Source organism: Crinia signifera, chromosome 1 (assembly GCF_055691185.1).
Source record: "Crinia signifera chromosome 1, ASM5569118v1, whole genome shotgun sequence".
Classification (NCBI taxonomy): Eukaryota; Metazoa; Chordata; class Amphibia; order Anura; family Myobatrachidae; genus Crinia; species Crinia signifera.
In genome coordinates, this window is record NC_139217.1 from 80,615,812 (window position 1) to 80,636,490 (window position 20,679).

Here is a 20,679-nt window from a genome sequence, read left to right on the forward strand (position 1 = left end):
CCAAAGCTGTAAGATTACAGCCTGCAGGGTGATGGAGATGGTGCTTAGTGTATTAGTGATCTTTATATCTAGTGGATTGATTGGATAAATAGTCACCCCACAAAATCACTGCCTCCACCATGTTACTCTACCTTGCGTTCTTATATGCTGAAGCTTACTACTATTCATTTTCTGCTGTCTTGTGTGGCTAATGGCAATCATCACTGGCGCCTGAGTGCATAACACATAGACAGAGCTCTACATTATGGGGCTCCTAAACTGAATGCACTCATCTTATATGGACAAGCAGTAATATTTATTTTAGGTGAAATGGTCCTTTAAGACTGTGGGGTTGGTTTTAACTGAACAAAGCTAGTTCGTCCATTGGCTGAAGTTTACCATTTTTATATATTCTATATTCTATTTCGTGCAGGCAGGGACTGCATTTAAATACTTCCATTCAAAACAAGAGCGAGAACAATCGCTACGTACTCCCGGTCCCAGTAATGTTTAACATTGAGCAGTCAGCCAGCTTGGCACGTTTGCATTTCTGATCTTTAATCAGAGTAGAGAAGAGGATACAATCCCCTAAGGCCAATGGGCATTTTATACGTGCTAGGGATCGGATTTTCACCATTTGTACCACACGAGTTGCACTATAACTACAAATTTACATTTCTTTTTTTTTTTTTTATCACTAAAGGACAGTAAACCTGAGTTAATTTAGCTCTCCGGTTGGTGAACATTGATGCCTTTCATTATCACGCACATGGTAGGGTGTGCTGGAAAAGGAGACTGAATATTAACAATTACCTGTCCCTGCCTTAAAATAAATTTGATCCCATGCATCTTACCATGTATGCATATTTCAAATCTTTTTTATATAATTTTTTTAGGTGCAGCAACTGTAAAATCTTTCATGTGAAACAGGCATGTACAGTATGTTCATTGGGGGTTTTTTTTACACAAAAAAGTACAAATTATGCAGTAATTGGTGCAAGCGAACTGCTGTAAGATGACCATTTTATAATCTCAGCAATTATTTGCTTTATATCATAATTGTACAAATCTTTCTATGCAAATTTGGCCTTTAAATGTCAGCATAGGTATTTAAGGGAATAGTTTCATTGGTAATACTAGAACTTCTAAACCAAACGTTACTTGCATTGTTTTAGAAACTCTTAGAACGGGGCTGGGGAACCTTTGGCCCTAAAGTTGTTGTTGAACTTCACATCCCAGCGTGCACTGCTACAGTTTTGCTATTTCACCATGCCAAAACTGTTGCAGGGCATGCTGGGATGCGTAGTTCAACAACAGCCGGAGGGCCAAAGGTTCGCCATCCCAGTCTTAGAACGTGGCGGCTGTATGGTTGATATACTGCAGTTTAGCTAGTACTGTCCCATTAGTAGTAGTGTTCAGTCATTCTGTGCAGACTCTTGTTCCACATACTCAGACCTCTGTTCATATTCCTTAAAGAAGCTCAACCAATTCTACTTTTCTGCATCAGGAAATGGCTTTGCTTTCTGTACTTAATCATATTGTTAACAGAAGTGTGGATACGATATATAGTGCCTATGATTTATTTATGTTTGCGTATTAAAAGGATGTTTTGAATGTGGGTTATTTTTGTGCCAATGCCTCTGAAATGTTGTTTGTATGTAAACAAGCAGATTGTGTAACTTCCTGCTTCCAAAGTTATTTAAAGACTTTTGTATGTGTGTTAATAAAGAAGTGTACAAATTGTAAAAATACAGATTTATTCTTAACAAGCGACGCGTCTCTGATCTTTATTTCTATTTAGCCTGTGGGATACTATCTCTAGGTTTATTATTTTTCTTCATATTAGCCAAAAAAAGAATAGAGGTCTCGCTTGTATAGTAATTGCACTCTTGCTGCCAATTGTCCTGGCAATATAAATAACCTTGGCATACATATATAATGTTATACAAACAGGTTCACTGACCGCCATTGTTCACTGTATAGAAAGGAAATTGATGCCTTATAGGTTGGTGGGTTTTGGGTTTTTTTTGTTTTTTTTTTAACATCCTAATTCTTCAATGATATGATGAACGTGCTCAGACTGGAAGTCAGTGACATTATCCTGATTGTTATCTTCTTCAACCTCAAACATAATGACGGCTTCAATCATTGTGTGATTCAAGATCATTAATTACAGACTCTGTTTACTAGCAATAAATTGAGCCAGAATTACTGGTTAGCCCTAGCACATAATGGAGATCTCACTGGTCTGACCGGAAAACCAACAACTTCTATCTACCTGTACAATGTACTGGATGCTGTCCTGCTGTTTACCACACCGCTTACAACTAGGGATGCTAATCCCAGGGCATTTTTTTAATCCCGGGATTTGGGATTGAAAAATGTTCAGTTCTGGGATTGCCCTCCCTAAAAAATTTTTTTTTAAAAACCTGCCCGCGCCTCTTCAAACTGGCCGCCTGCACATAACATGGGTGGATGGTGCGACCAGGAGAGTGGCAGGTGGCAGTGGTGCAGACTGTTGTGGCCTGACCTCTGACCATATAACACTACGCAGAGCAGCACGCCGGTGTCAGGAACACACCTGACATGCACATGCTACATGGGTGCTGGGCATGTGGCTCATGCATGTTTTATATCTTTAGGTAGACTGTATGGTGGGCATTAGTAGTATGTGTGTTAATGTAATATGCAGTCTCCCATTGCAATAGCTGCCTTACTTGACTATTATGATGGGTGTAACAAATAAAATAGATGATTATTTTAGTTTAGATTATTGAATCATTCATACAGAAAAAATGCGGCATATAATGTCAATGGGCAGCATGCGCAGTGCGGCATATAATGTCAGTCGGCAGCATGCGCTGTGCGGCATATAACGTCAGTCGGCAGCATGCGCAGTGCGGCATATAAAGTCAGTCGGCAGCATGCGCAGTGCGGCATATAACGTCAGTCGGCAGAATGCGCAGTGCGGCATATAACGTCAGTCGGCAGCATGCGCAGTGCGGCATATAACGTCAGTCGGCAGCATGCGCGGTGCGGCATATAACGTCAGTTGGCAGCATGCGCGGTGCGGCATATAACGTCAGTTGGCAGCATGCGCGGTGCGGCATATAACGTCAGTCGGCAGCATGCGCGGTGTGGCATATAACATCAGTCGGCAGCATGCGCGGTGTGGCATATAACATCAGTCGGCAGCATGCGCGGTGCGGCATATAACGTCAGTCGGCAGCATGCGCGGTGCGGCATATAACGTCAGTCGGCAGCATGCGCGGTGCGGCATATAACGTCAGTTGGCAGCATGCGCGGTGCGGCATATAACGTCAGTTGGCAGCATGCGCGGTGCGGCATATAACGTCAGTTGGCAGCATGCGCGGTGCGGCATATAACGTCAGTTGGCAGCATGCGCGGTGCGGCATATAATGTCAGTTGGCAGCATGCGCGGTGCGGCATACAACGTTAACTGGCCACATAGGGATAGATATTTGAATTGAATAGCTGCTGCCAATTCACCTGGTCCCTGGGTCGACAATGTCTAGGTTGACCACTATTGGTCGACAGGGGCTAGGTTGACACATACGAATATACGACATACCTTAGGTTGACACAATCTTAAGGTCAACATCAACAGGGTCGACGCTCAAAAGGTAGACCTACTTGGTTCATACTTTACTATCCAAGTGGGCACAGAGTGAGAATACTATAGTACCCTAAGCATGGCGAGCGGACGCGGTACACCTGTCGAAATTGGCACAGAAAAAAACATGAAAAATGAGTGTCAACCTTTTGGGTGTTGACTGTGTCTTTCTGTTAACCTTAAGCTTGGTCGACATGGACATGGTTGACACCAACACAGAAGGTTGTGTCAACCTTCTGTCAACCTATGGTATGTTGACAATTTTTAGGTGTTAACCTAGTCACTGTTGACCATTAGTGGTCCACCTTTTGACTAGTGACCTAGACATTGTCAACCCCCTATACCAGGCATGTCCAAACTGTGGCCCTCCAGCTGTTGTGAAACTACAATTCCCATCATGCCTTGCCAGTTTAGCTATTAGGGAATGCTGAAATTATTGCAAGGCATGCTGGGATGTGTAGTTTTACAACAGCTGGAGGGCCGTAGTTTGGACATGCCTGCCCTATACCATAACCATTCAGATTATATGCCATGCTGTCGATTCACATGAGATACCACCCCAATTCAGTCCTGTCTCCTTTCACTTTTTCCAAGTATCATCTCGTTATCACATCCAGGCTGAGGAAGGTGGAAGGAGAGGTAGGTCATCAGATGCTTGGCAAAGCATGTCATTGCACCTTCCCTCCAATGGCGGTGTCATTCTGGTCGACTTCTAGTCATGGCTCTTTTTAATGGACCAAGGGCCTAACTCAGACCTGATCGCAGGACAAATTTGTTCTCAAAATAGGCAAAAACCATTCTGTGCTGCACTGCAGGTGGGGTTGATGTAACATATGCAGAAACAGCATTAGATTTGGGTGCCAGATGAGTGGGGATCCCAACAGTCAGGATCCCGACTGCCGGTGCTCAGACAGGGGCTATTCTTCCTTGTGGGGGTCCACGACCCCCATAGAGGGAGAATATAACCTGTGGCGAGCGTAGTGAGCCACCGTGCCAATCACAGCGAGACCACAAGGGGCTTCATTGTGCTCGCATCCCTGTCGGAGCACCGGCAGTCGGTATCCTCACTGTCGGAGCCCTATACCACACCAGAGTTATGTTTGTTTCTGTTCAGAGTAGATGCTGGCTGCTTTATTTTTACACTGCAATTTACGTTTCTAACTCTCTCTGCACGTTACATCTGCCCCACCTGCAGTGCACAAGGTTTTGGTCATTTTGAGAACAAATATGTCCTGCGATAAGGTCTGAATTATTGCCCATGTCCCTAGAAATTCAGGGTTATCTGCAACGGAATGACACAGATGTGTTCTGGCCCTGGGAATAAAATATTAAAATATGACTACCTTTAGTGATAATTAGCAATAAGAAATGATAATTATTGGGAACGATTCTTGAATATGTGTGCCCCTAGATGAGATGATTACTCACTCCATCCTCCACTATCTGTGTTTGGACAACAGTATTATACAGTATTGGTCTCCTAAACCCATCTCCACTAGAGGGTGCTGCAGGTTACTATTTTCCATGTACACTTGATAACATTTAGAGCATAGCAAAGTGATTTTAAGTATTGTTAGAAGGTTTATATGGTTCATATCATACTTACCTACTTTTGAAAACTAGTTTCAGGGAGATTATATTTGGTAATAGAATTTTGCAAAGTGCCTTACTGAGGGGCGTGCCATGATCCACCCAAAGGGCGTGTCTAGTTCCATATATGGAGAGATTGTGAAGAGATTGTGAAAGTGGCACCTAGAAGCGTGGGTGTGCACTGCTACATCTGAGAGGAATCTTTTAAAATGACTTATATCCAAATGTAGATGATCCCCAAAGCAGTTAGTAAGAGATACTGTCCTTTGTAAAGTGCTGGGAAATGGTGCTGATGATTCAGTGTAACCGTATCTATCTCTCAATCCTTTTTTCCCCAAAAATGTAACATTGTAGTGTGGGCTAGGTGACATGAGGGAGATTGCTAGACTAATGAGGGAGAGAGGGAGATTGCTGTTATTTCAGGGAGTCTCCTGCAGAATGCAGGAGGGTAGGCAACTATGGTTTATATGGTCAAAGTTCATTGCAGGAAGCAGGGAAATCATCAGGTGCAAGTGGCTGATGGATTCTCTCTGCGCAGAGGTGGATTTTCCACAAGGCAACCTACGTGCCTGCCTAGGGCCCAACAGGTCCTAATGGGCCCCATAAAAATATGCTGAACATCCAAATTGTTCCCAGAGGAGCATTGTGTGACTACCGCATGACATCATGACATCACATGGTGCTGGCCACCCCAAATCTCTTTGTCAGGATAAAAATGTTTGGACACACAAAATGGTTTCATCCACTGTATGTGGGCAGTCAGTTTACTTTAACTGTGACACAGATATTAAGCTTACTTCTAAAAGACCTACATCCTGATTCAGAATTGTACACAATACCAATGTTCACGCGGTAGACTGTGCAAATGGCATCGTTAGAGTACCTTGGTGCATGCAATCAGCAGCAAAAATATAGTGCTATGGATTATTTGAGAGAGGAGGGCCCCAAACCACTTTCTTGCCTAGGGCCAATGAGGCCTAAATCCGCCTCTGTTCATGCATTATGATGGTGACTGTACAGAGGTGGGTGGAGACTCCCTTGAAAGCACCTGCGTGATATCAATTAACTAAATTTCCCAGTGTATATATCTGTTGTTAGAGGCAGAAGGGTATTAGCATTGGGAGGGTATGCTATTCCGACATGCCACATGGAGCATTATGGGGTTGCTCTGGGCAGGTAGCTATTAGTTAAGGTATGTTTAGTGAGAACCATTAATATGGGGGCTCTCTCTTCAGATTTTTGGGATGCTGCACCCCAAAGGCCTCAGCTGACTAGAAACTGAAACCAATCAGCACTCTTTGCTCAGAGCAAGGAAAAAATGGGAGTCTGCAGTTTTAAATGCACAACCCGGGTCTGACCTGTGTATAACACTTCTTTTTTCCCGGGTTTAAATACGGGTTATTGAGGTTATTGATTGTGGTGCTTTTACATCGCACATAGACCCGGGTCAACTCAGCAATTATTTGTGCCATGTGAAATGTGTATTATTGGGGCTTGCACACACTGGCTTGCACACAGGACGATTTCAGCCCATTTTCTAAGCGATCTGACTAGATCGATGTGTGAGATTTTCTGAATGGCTCAATAAATGTGAGGGAGAGGGGAGAATGAGTGGTCTCGTACTCACAAGTAAAATAGTGAGATCCCGTGTATATTGGTTTCTTTTACAGGAACACCTTCTGTGCCAGATACCAAAAAAAGGGGGAGGTGTCAGGAAACAGTGTACCGTACTCACAAAAGGATAGGCATGTGGACTTCTATAATGGTTTCTTTTATATCCGATCAATTGTTCATAACTTCATTAGTGTGGGTCCATATGCCATTTTTACATAGCAGGAAGAAAAAGGGAATATGCAAATTATGGGTTCGACAACTTCCAGACACTACAAGTAAATGGGGAACCTGAATGGCATACCCGACTCACAGAAAGGCGTGAAATACCATATCTATCAAGGTTTCTTTAGGGTATCACCACATGAGGAAGCTGGGTCTAACAGATACATACTGTACTTACAGCACGGCTTGTAAAGAACCACCTATAACTGTTTCTTTGTTAGACGTTCCTCTTAAACATCACCAGTAGGCTTACTCGTGTGTGGAGTGATATAGGGCCTTATTCTAGTTCACTCTTTCTGACAAAATCCTTCTTAGATGGACAAAGCCATGTGCACTGCAGGTGGGGCAGATGTTACTTGTGCAGAGAGATTTGGGTGGGGTTTTACTTCAAAGTGAGATCTATATTGCAGTGTAAAAATAAAGCAGTCAGTATTTACCCTGCACAGAAACAAAATAACTCACCCAAATCTAATTCTCTCTGCACATTTTACATCTGCCCCCCTGCAGTGCACATGGTTTTGTCCATCTAAGAATGATTTTGTCAGAAAGAGTGAACTAGAATAAGGCCCATATAGAGGAGATGGATACCATCTCAGTATCACAGTAAATTTATTAACAAAAAGTTTAAAAACAATAAAAACGAAATAAAAGCAAGTACCTGAGCAGTGGCCATGGGTGGACAAGGCCACATAGCCAGGCTAGAAGAAGATCAGTCACTTTGTATGCAAATACGTTTCGACAGCTGCTGCTGCTGCTGTCTTTTATGAACATCACTTCAAATATTCATCACCATCTGTCATCACGTCGACTTTACAGAGTCAAGTGCCATCAATATTGTTTTCCTGTTCTACAAAAGGAGGCCTTCCAGTGATCCTCCATCAATATTGAGGCTGCAAGGACTTCTAGATTGGGACTTTCTTATTTCTTTTGTTTACTGATCTGACTAGATCGTTTAGAAAATGACCCCACATCACTCCATGTGTAGGGGCCATAGCGATAGCGATGAGTGGTCACGCGCATCGCCCCAGCGATTAAGATCCTGCATGCAGGATAAGCCTAGTTAGATCGCCGGTCAGGGCCAGTGTTCTCACCAGAGAACACTGTCTCTGACAGATCGCTCAGCACACATCGCTGATACTTAGCTGTGCAGCGCTGTGTGCTGCGCCATATACATTGCTCAGATCGCTCAGCAGTGTGGCCCTGTGTGTAGACTCCATAACATTACTGATGTTTTATGTGGTTTTATAGCATTTTCAAATGTACTAAAGTCCCTTCCAGCGGGGCGTCTCTGCGAAGGGATACGCCATAGCTGGCTCAACACCATAGAAATTGTGGGCTCTGCAGCGCTGTTGTGTGATGGATCTGACAAAGATCCCTCCCAGCATGCCCTATAGCCGCCAGTGTCTCTGCGCTTGCACTTTCAGTTACAAAACCAGGAAGTCCAGGCAGCCACGGGTATTGCAAAGGGCAACCCTTATCAAGAGAGCTGCCCTTTGCGTTGCTCATCACATTTGTCAGTACATATGCGATGAGCATCATGATGATGGGCAGTGGAATGTACCGCCGGTGCCCGTTACATTGGCTTTTATTGAAAATAAAATGTGTGTCAATCAACTTCTGGACCACATACTGACTGATGACCGCCCATTCTTGCCTAATCAATGCTTGGAGTTTGATGAAATTTGTGGGTTTTTGTTTGTCCACCTGGGGATTGTTCTCCAAGTTCTCAATGGTATTAAGATCTGCAGAGTTTCCTGGCCATTGAACAAAAATGATGATGTTTTGTTCCCTGAGGCACTTAGTTATCAGTTTTGTCATATGGCAAGGTGCTCCATCACGATGGAAAAGTCATTGTGTGTCACCAAATTCTTGGATGGTTGGGAAATGTGCTCTTGGAGGATGTTTTGGTGCCATTCTTTCTTCATGGCTGTTCTGGGGGAAAATTGTGAGTGAGCCCACTCCCTTGGTTGAAAAGCAACTCCACACATGAATGGTCTCAGGATGCTTTAATGTTGGCATGGCACAGGACTGATGGTAGCACTCACCTGTCCTTATGCATTTTTTTTCCAAGATGCACCAAACAATCTGAAAGGGGATTCACCAGACAAAATGACTTTACAACAGTCCTCAGCAGTCCAATCCCTGTAACTTTTGCAGAATGTCCCTGATGTTTTTCCTGGAGAGAAGTGTTTCATGTGCTGCCCTCCTTGGCACCAGGCCATCCTCCATCCTCTCGCTGTGACCTCAGTTTAAGGTGCAACAGGGAGGGGGTGACAGACTATACCGCTTTGTGGGAGTGCTCCAGACCACTTGGAGGAGGGAAACTGCATCTGCGTGACGTCACACTCAGCCGATGCAGCCCAGAACCTGGATGGCCTTCACCTGGCTTGCCAGCCTGGGGGCAGCCGGTACTGTGCAAGCTCTTCACTCCGTAGAGTAAAGCTCACAATTTAGTGATGTACCCTGAAAATTTTGTGGGCACATGGCGGGGTGGGACCCAGCGTACATGGAGGCCTTGTCCTTTGCTTGGTGGCCCCCAGCAGTTTAGTGAACCGTCGCATCATTAGAGTCTGCACAATGGCCCCCTGGTGGTGATCTAGGTTAAGGTATGCGCAGTAAATGTAAATGGACATACACACAGGGCGATTCCAGCCCCATTTCTAAGTGATCTGATTAAATCGCTTAGAAATGGAGCACGGATCGCTCCATGTGTATAGCCCCTGGCGACAGCGTGTGCAGTGTTCTCTCTGTTGAGAACAGGAGCAGTGACAGATCACTCCGCACACATCGCTAGTGCAGTGCTGTGTGCTAAGTGATCTGTGCTTAACTAGATTGCTCAGCACAAATCTCCCATCGCTCTGTGTATACAGGGTTTAAGATTAAATATTCAGATCAAGAACTTCCAAAAAAATACAAAAAAAGGTTCTTCAAAAGAACCATATTAGGCCATGTACATTTCAAGCGGTATATGGTCAATAGGTCGACATGCATTGAGTCGACCACTGAAGGTTGACATGCATGAAGTTTGACATGGGGTTAGGTCGACACATGCATTAGGTCGACTTGGGCTAGGTTCACAGTCAAAAGGTCGCAATGCTTTTTTTTGGAGCCAACATGTGCCGACAGGCAGTATTTCATGCCCTACCATCCACTAGGGCGTGGTGGGAGAAAAAAATAGTGTGCCGAGCCATGCAAGGGGATACGGTGCACTTTTTAGTGTCCATGTAGGCTGTGTCGACATTCAGGATAAAAAAAGTGAAAGACCCATGTTGACATTTTGACAGTCGACCTTGCCCTAATGGTTGTGTCGACCTTACCTTCATTTCGACCTTTGTGCATGTTGACCTTCAGTGGTCAAACCAATGCATGTTGACCTTCCTCTTCTCCACCCTATGACCCATACCCATTCCAAGCTTAGAAGCTCAGTGACATTAGGGTCTCTGTCTAACTGACTACTTTAACCTTAACCTAACAGTGTACAGCCAATGTGGATTTCAGTGGATGCAGAAATAACATTGTACTGAACACACATTTACCCACCACTGTACTTGGCTGATGAATTTTCATGCAGATATCACCTTAGACCTTATGTCCATATAACCGTATATAACTGGGCAATCACCTGCCATCTTCTTGCTTTCTTGTGTAGACATCACGTCATGCCCTGTTTTATATTCATCTAGCAGCACATCTGAGGCAGACTCTGTGGGCAGGTGGATATTAAATCTCTCTATGCAGAGATCATTATCATTCTTCCTCAATATGTTGTTTCCCAACAAAGCTGAATGAAACAGAACGGAACATACAACCATTTCAAAGCGTCAAGGACAGTCAGAGTCATTGGCCAGTTGTGTTCTTCCAGATTCCCAGCTTCATGCTCCAATTGGCCAGCTTCACTTTTCATATCCGGACTCTAAAGAAATGAAGTTCCAGCATATAAGCCAGGCACTGATCTGCTAGCCCAGCATCTGCCACTAACTGCAAAGACAGAAAGAAAGGAAGAAAGTGCAAATATAGTATGGGAAGCAGAGGCGGAACTACCATTGGTGCAGCAGGTGCATTGCCGGGACCCAGGAGAACTAAGGGGCCCACGGCAGCCCAAACCAGCAAAGGAATTATCCCCTGGCCCTCCTGCAGGCCATTTTGAGCAATGTTGAATGAATAGCCCAGTGCAGAGAGCAGGGTGGGTCCCACTGACCGGGGGATCTGACACTTACCTTAGAGAGGCAGGGGTGATATTCTGCCACCTAAGGACGCTGATAATTACAGCCACATGCTGCCTCTAATTATCTGGGGCCGACCATATGGTCACTGACCATCAAAAGATGTGGAAGGTGCACGCATATAAAAGCGACTCTCAAGATAGCCAATAGACTGGCGCCTCTGCTTCCCTCATTGGTAGCAGCTGACCATGTGGGGTTTGTCCCCGGCAGACAGGCCCCGGACAATACACAAAGGGTCTTTGGCATATTGGAGGTTTGTGACCGTATTGAGACCCCCTTGCTGCTCCTCTCATTAGACGCCGAGAAAGCGTTTGACAGGCTGCACTGGGGGTATCTGCGGGAGGTGTTATTACGATTTGGCCTTGAAGGTAGAATCTTAGACTCCATTTTTGCCTTATATTCTTGCCCTTCCGCGAGGGTCTCTGTAAATGGCTGCCTCTCATCTAGCTTTTACATATCTAATGGAACTAGGCAAGGGTGCCCCCTATCTCCGCTAATATTTGTCTTAGCAATGGAGCCACTCGCTGAAAAAATTAGATCAGTTCGACATATTAAAGGTCCGAGCATCGGAGGAATACCACATAAAATCTGTCTATGTGCGGACGATGTACTCCTGTGTCTTCTGGAACCTGAGAGCTCCCTCTCCGCTGTACATGAAGTTCTGGAGGAATATGCCTCTGTGTCTTATTATAAGCTAAATACTACCAAGACGGAGGCCCTCCCATTAAACATCCCGGCTGAGGTGGTAGTACGTCTCAAAGACAAATATAGATACGCTTGGCAAACTAAGTCAATTAAATATCTGGGAGTACATGTAGCAAGAGATGCCCACCTGATTGAATGCAACTTCCTGCCACTTCTTAAATCATTTGAAAAATTAATAACTGAATGGTTCATTCACGCAATTTCCTGGTTGGGCAGATTAGCTTCCTCTAAGATGATCCTTCTCCCCAAACTGTTATATCTTTTTCAAGCTATACCTAGTAGACCTCCCAAATCCTTGATTTGTAAAATCAATGCCTTATTCTCAAAATATATCTGGAAGGGATCAAAACCCAGACTATCTAGGGCGATTATGGCCCTACCAAAATGTCTGGGTGGGCTTGCATATCCGGATATTGAAAGATATCACACAGCCTGCCTACTTAGTCAGACAAGAGATTGGTTTGAACCTAAAGTGCCGAAACCTTTGGGTAGTGTTGGAGCGCTCGCTCTCCCCGATTATACCACTTGTCGATCTGTTATGGCTCCCTCCCCGGGCTGTCCCGAGCTGGCAGGGGCTGGGTATAGCCATCAAGGCAACTCTGGAGGTGTGGGGTGGGGCGATCGCTACCAACAAAGATGTTGTTTTACCTAGTGCAGACCTATCCCTCAATGCTATTTCTAGGCTTATCCCTAATCTATCTTTAGATGGTTGGATATCCACAGGTATTACCTCCCTAGGCCATATGATGCGGGGAGGGTCTCTCCTTCAATTTTCTTCTCTTCAGGAGAAGTATGGAATATCTAAAAATGATTTTTACAAGTATCTGCAAGTTAGGCATTGGCTTTCGGCTGCACATAGGGACTTCGCTTTAATAACGCCTATTCCTAAAATTCTGTCCTCCAAATTATCCCCTCAGGCGCATAGAGGCGGTATCTCTAGATGGTATGACTACTTGACAGATAGCTCTAAACAGGGCAAGCTACCTGCTCAGTTAAAATGGGAATTGGACCTCGATACCACCTTTGACGAAGCAGTGTGGGACTCTATTCTATACTCTGGGTTTAGGATGTCTAAATGTACTCAACATGCTGAAATGTTTTTTAAGCTCTGTCATAGGACGTACTTTACCCCTAAAAGATTACACGCTATATGGCCAAGTGCCTCCAACCTGTGCTGGAGAAACTGTGGAGATGTGGGTTCTATCTATCATATTTTTTGGGATTGCCCAGTGATTCGTCCCTTTTGGATGGAGATTTTTGCCTTTATTAGTACGGTCCTTAGAGTACTTGTCCCGCCTAACCCAATATTAGCATTACTACATCATACTGAGCAGCTGAAGGGCAGTGACCTATACATTTTAAGACATATTCTAATTTCCACTAAAGCTGTTATCGGCCAAGCCTGGAAAACTCCAGCGATACCGCCAGTGGGACATGTGGCTAATAAGGTCCATAGCCATTTTCTTTTTGAGACTGCAAACGTCAAATACTCTTCTGAGGCCTCATCGATTCACTTTAAGTGGTTCAAATGGTCTGAATATAGGGAATCCCACAACCTTTCCCTTTCTAGTGACAACGTCTGGGGAATGTCAGCCCTTAACTCCCCGCCACATTCACCTGACGCATAACTTGAAATTTTTTCCTTTCCCCTCAACATATGCTCCATGTATGGATATGATGGTTTCTAGTGAGTTATTTGGTATCTTCTCCCCTAATGTGTCTGTCTTTTTTTTTTTTTTTCTCCCTTTTCCCTTCCCTCTTTACATTTTTTTCTCTTTCTTTAAGCTTCTTATGTTTGTCTTTCCTTAGATCAAACTATTACTTATAATAACCTAGGTCCCCAACTTTAGTTTAGATATTGACATCTCTGGGGCTCTTTCACCTAGAGATAGTTGCGGGTTTATCACATGTACTTCTGGATGTTTGCAATATGTAAATTTATCATATGGCTTGTATCTGTACAACGTGACTTTTTGTTCTATGTTTTGGTGACCTAATAAAAATCTATTATTTAAAAAAAAAAAAGCGACTCTCAAGTCACGCTGGGAAAGAAATGGGTGGGCAGCTGACATCCGGTGATGTAAGCTGCCCGCCCCCGCCCCTGTGTCATGGCCTCATTAGCATGAGAACAACCAGCTCTCTCATGGGAACACTGGGCATTCCCATATGCTAATGGGGTTGCCGGCCACCCCTCGCCCCTCTCCGCCTCTGCACTCTGTCCTGGGTGCACAGCGCCACCATCAGTTCCCATGCTAATGCAGAGCGGTTGCGAAGCAACCAGAATAAGGCCCTTTTTCCGCAACACTTTCCCCTCACTATTAGGCATAGAAGCGGTTTGCCAGGACATGGTTATTGAAAGGTTACACCGACCCCAAACAAACCCCTCCCCCCCATGTCACTCTATTCAAATGCCTCAACTACCTACATAAAGTAGAAATAGGGTCTGCTTCACGCAAGATTAGCAACATCAGATATAGAGCTTATGGGAGCCCTATAGATATAAGCTCTATATCTTTCTAGACTTTTCAGCTGAATAGTCAAAGGCCAGATAGGCATTCTTTCCTATTTGATCAGCATTGGCCTCCAAGGGCCAAAAATTTGGCTATACCCAGAATATACGATGGGTCTGCATTTAAAGATTTCTCCAACCCCTTCCATGTATCGGTGTATTTAAGAGAACTCTCCTGCTCTGCTTCTGATGACATCTCCGAAACCCCTGCCTGAGCTACTCGCCGACTTCACATTGTCTCCCTCTGGACATACCCTCCTGGAATCAGGACTTGTTTTGTTGTTCCAGTCTCCGTTTAAGTGCCTTGATGATATTTAAATTCTATTATGTGCCTACTCTGTTGCATTCCGATATTCTAATTGCTCGTATACCCGTAGCTATACCTGAAGTGTTTCTTTCTTACTACTTAGGGGTCACATTCTAACCTGTTATCAGGTATTCCCTCCATCTCTCTCCTACACCCCACCACCCAGGTCTGTAGATTGATGACCTGTGGGACCGGGGATGACTTATAATAGCTCATGTTGCTATAGGTCACGTGTCTTCAACCTGTGGCCCTCCAGATGTTGTGAAACTACATTTCCCAGCATGCCCTGACAGTTTTGGCATGCTCTTATAGGAAAAAATGTGGCAATGCATGTTGGAACATGTAGTTTCACAACATCTGGAGGGCCATAGGTTGAAGACCCATGCTATAGGGAAAGGGTTGGATGGTGGAGCCATTTTATGTTACCGTTTCTCTCTCACTTTCAATAATGGTTTACTTCACAGGAAGTTATTCCTCACCTGTGGGCTGTCACTAGATCTACTTTTCTCTCATCCCACTTACCTCCCCCCCTCCTCCTCCCTGATTTCTTTGGCCTGGAATGAGACTAGAACTAGTGGGGGCTGCGGAGATGGAGCTTTACTGTCCAGCCGGCCCTAGCGGTGCATAATAGACTTCTTCCAGAGCCACCCTCCCCTCCCTACACCCCTGTCTGCCTCTGTAGCCCCTCAAAATCGTGAGGCCCATCACAGTTGTCCCCCTAGTCCCCCCCCCCTGTCACCAGGCCTGTGGCCAAGACACAGTTAGAAGGCTATATTACAGAAATGGGTGAGAAATTTTTTCTCAGTAAACTATAACTTCCACCGATTCGTCAACAAAACAGGCAAGCTGCTATCTAACCTACTGAAATGCACTGTCAAACCCGCTGTATTACATCCTCTCCAAGCCCCCCAAGGCTCTCTCACTAAAAATAATAAGGAAATAGCACACATTATGCAATTGTTCTATAAAGAGCTGTATTCTACATTACTTCACTCATCCACCTCACACACTGCTGACACACTCACTCCTGTGATAGCTCAGGATGCATCTCCTGGCCCCTCCCCTTCCCAAACCTCACATTCCCCTCTCTCCCATCCTTCACTACTATGGGAAACTCTGACTTTCCCCACTGTTTCACCTGACATGACTACTCACCTCATTGACCCAATAACAATAGAAGAAGTAGAATCAGTTATCAAACTTTTAAAACCCAACAAAGCCCCTACACCTGACAGTTATTGTGGAGGATTTTATAAGTTAATGATAGCTGATGTAAGCCCTGTTCTGGTCGAGGTTTTTAACGCTCTCCTTGCATCTATCTCCCCTCCACCACACTTTAACTCTGCTGTATTAAAAATGTTGCCTAAGCCCGGGGTGAGACCTCTCCTTACTGCCCAATATTCCTTTTGAATTTAGATGACAAAATTTTGGCAAAAATAATCACTGACCGCCTCAAATTGATTCTCCCTTCCATTATCCACCCCAACCAGACCGACTTTATCTCTGGTCGGCACTCTGCTGTGAATGTCTGGACAGTCATTGCTGCCCTTTCTCCAAGCCATTCCACTGCTGTCCCTGATTGCCACACAAAGGCTTTCAACCTTATAGAATGGCCCCATCTATACCACACCCTCAAATATTTTGGTTTCCCTGATTCTTTTATCCACACACTTTGTGTTCTCTATCACAACCCCCAATTGCAGATATCATGTAATGCAGGGGTCTTCAACCTTTAAGACAGGGTGGGCCACATTAAAAAATTCAACAAAGCCCGAGGGCCACTAAGCTCTACTGTGGTATTTAGCACAGCTCTTAATAGATAGCCAGCACAGCCCCCACATAGATAGTTGGCACAGCTGCCCATGCACATAAAACCTGCCCCCAATATATAGTCTGCACCAGGGCTATTTCTAAACAATTAGGGCCCCAGTGCGAACATAATAAAAATGCAGCCCTCCATACATATTTTGGTATTTAAGAAATTGTGCGCGCCGCAGGCAAGCTCCCAAAAGGGGTGTGTCCTAATTATAAGGGGCGTGGTCTAATGATAAGAGTGTGAACTAGCAGGAAAAAAATTACCTGACATCTCACTTTTGCAACCTGCATGACCAGACATTGGTTACCGCAGGAATGGTTGTTGTCCTTCCACGCTTAAGTTGGCTGTCTAAAGGCCGCACAGTGACATATAAACATGAAGGCCCATTACACCATGATGCCCATTACACATTATGCCACACACCATGATACCCATTGCACAATATGCCACACACCGTGATGCCCATTGCACATTATGCCATACACCATGATACCCATTGCACATTATGCCACACACCGTGATGCCCATTGCACATTATGCCATACACCATGATACCCATTGCACATTATGCCACACACCGGGATGCCCATTGCACATTATGTCTCACACCATGATGCCCATTACACCTTGCACTATAAGGCCCCCAATACTCCTGCTTATGCATATGATGCCCCCAGCAGTGCCTCTCACAAAATGCCATCAATGGTGTCCCTCATAAAATGCCACCAGTAGTGTCCCTCACAAAATGCCCTAGTATTTCCCTCCATAGTCAGCACTGCATTGAGCAGCATGCCAGCCCTCCCTTAGTCAGCACCACATTGCACTGCCAGCCCCCCTCCCCCATAGTCAGCACCCTCCCCATACACAGGGCCACATTGCACTGCCAGCCCCCCTCCCCCATAGTCAGCAACCTACCCATACACAGGGCCACATTGCACTGCCAGCCCCCCCCCCCCCCTCCCCCATAGTCAGCACCCTCCCTTTATACAGGGCCACATTGCACTGCCAGCCCCCCTCCCCCATGGTCAGCACCCTCCCCATACACAGGGCCACATTGCACTGCCAGCCCCCCCCCCTCCCCCCTAGTCAGCACCACGGTAGCTAGCCGGCATCACCCTCTCCTGAGATACTTGCCTTAGTGTCCCTTACAGAGGTCTCCTTCAGAGGGCTGCTGCTGGCGGCGTCGGCTGTCTTAACAGCCAAGGAGCAGGCAGGGACAGGTGCACGGCTGCCAGTGGTTGTCACACTCACTCCAGTCTCCCGGCTGTCTGAAAGGACATGGGCGGGACGGGTGCGCGGCGTCAGGAAGTACACATTGCACATGTTCGCCCACAGTCCCACCCGCCCCAGCCAGCACAACCACCTCCGCCGCTTCCCACTGCTAATGGGACAGCGTGCGGAAGGATTTTAAGGGGACAGCGCTCGGAAAGGATTTTTATTTTTTTTAATCAGCACGGCATTTAATAAAAAAAAAAACGCAATTCACTGGCGGGCCACCTAAAACTACTCGGCGGGCCACTCGTGGCCCACGGGCCATGGGTTGAAGACCCCTGATGTAATGGCTTCCTTTCTCCCCCCTTTGTTATTGAGAGGGGAACCAGACAGGAATACCCTTTATCCCCTCTATTATTTTCAATAGCCTTGGAACCCCTAATATCTCCAGATATCTCCCGTATATAAGAGTATAAAAATTGAGAAGGTGGAACTCAAAGTCTCACTGTGGATGATATGCTTTTATTAGTGTCTGACCCCCGTACCCACTATACAGGAAATATTACGGTTAATTTCAAAGTTTGGAGCAGTGACAGGATATAAGATAAATATATCTAAATCTGAACTTTTACCTTTACAAACCCCCCCCCCCCCCCTTAACGACCATAGTAGCCTATTTCCCACTTAAAATCACAAAATCACAATTTTAAATACCCTGACATTCAGGTACCAGAGAAAGCAGATCTGCTTTACGACCTCAATTTTAAGTCGACTATCTCAAAAATGAGCACAATATTGGAATGGTGGTTTGACCTCTCATTGTCTTTACTAGGTAGAATAGCAGTCGTTAAATATATTATTTCCCCCAAACTCCTTTATGTAATGCAACTCCTCCCTTTCAGTATCACATCTCTCAAATAAAAACGCCTAAGACGGGCAATCACTCATTTTCTATGGCACGGTAAAAAAAACTAAGATTTCATACAGCAATCTTGTTATGGACAAATCTAGCAGTGGCACCGCACCCCAGATTTCTCCTCTTAGTCTTACTTCATGTCTATTCTCCCAAGATGTACGTCAGAATGGATTCTGGGTAATAGCACCTACTGTACACCGACTATACTCTATATTCGGATCTGTTCCAGCCATACTTACTAAACGCTTTACTGCGCACCAAAAAATCTCTCATCACCTCCCCCACATCTTCGCCGCCACCCTTTATTCTACGATACTTACCTCAGTTGGGTCAAATTACACAAAAATGCAACCACACTGCCTCTTACTGTGTCACTTTTTGGGGCAAACCCTCGTTCCCCCCATCATTATCCAACAACCTATTTTTTCAATGGAAGGTGAGGGGACTATGTGCAGCAAACCAGATATTCTCCATCTTCTGCTATAACAGAACTCCTAAACAAATGGACTAAACTCCCCTCAAAGCCCTATAAACTCACTAACTCATGAGAAAAAAAGATATCAAGAGTCCTCTGTGCAGACATGGTTCTGTGTAATTATGCCTCTACATTACGAATCTTAAGCTCTGCATAGCTACAGGAAGATCCATACACCGGGCATATATGCCCCCGTCCACACTTTGATCCCTCTGCTGACTCATCTTGCTCCAGGTGCGGGAGATCCCTGGCTGACTCTAAAACTGCTTTTGGGATGGTCTCAAAATCAGACGCTTCTGGAATAAGGTATACCTGTATATTAATTCTCACTTTCATTGTCTTTACATCCCACCCCCATTGATGTTAGATAAAACAAGTGGTCGTCTTTACCACCACCCCCACGTGTAAGCTCCTAGACCTAGTTCTTATTTATTATTAACAGTGTCTTATATAGCGCACACAGAGTATATACTGTATGAACATTCACATCAGTCCCTGCCCCAGGGGAGCTTACAATCTATATTCCCTACCACGCACACACAGACATTCTAGGGTTAATTTTCATGGGAGCCAATGTGCCTACCAGTATATTTTTGGATCGTGGGAGGAAACTGGAGTACCCGGATGGGTATTTTTCATTTTTATGGACTGCTCCGATACCAGATTACAGTTATCCCCCCCCCCCCTCCCATAATTAGCTGTCTAATTGTTTAAATGCTCTTGAGGGTCGTGATTGTAACTATGTAACTGTCACCATGTACAAATTGCCCATACATTTAGTCTCCTAGAGACCCTGTCCACAAACATTGTTGCTACAGTAGGTCTCATTTTCAGACTCTGTACTATGACAAATCGCAGTGTTGTTTCCTTGTATTTTCTTATTGCTGGTGTATGAGGGATTTGCCATGCAAATTTTACCCTCACTTTCTACTTTGTATTACCTTAGTTTAAAAACCAATAAAACCGTTTATTCAAAAAGAAAGACTGGCAATCAAAATCGGTCTGGGTTATTAGGTCAATAGGCAGACCACTATTGTTACAATCGTCCGCAGCCAGCATCGGTTGGGGTTTTAGAGAGGAGAGAAAAGGAGAATACTGATAGCCTGCGGGGATGTCCTGATAAATCCAAACGGGATGATCAGATGATCCCTTATTACTATGGAGGTGATTCAGGTTGGCTCGCAAAGCACATTTGGTTTGCTAATGGACAAAAACCATGTGCACTGCAGGTGGGGCAGATGTCATGTAACATGTGCAGGGAGAGTTAGTTGGGTGGGCTGTGTACTTCAAACGGATATCTACACTACAGTATATTGCAGTTTAAAAATAAAGCCAATATTTACTCTGCACAGAAACTCTCACTCAAATCTAACTGTAACCAAATGTGCTTTGCGAGCACACCTGAATTACCCACATGTTCTATGGAGAGGATAAAGGGGACCAGGCCTAAGGCTCACTGCTGCATATGTGCCCACAA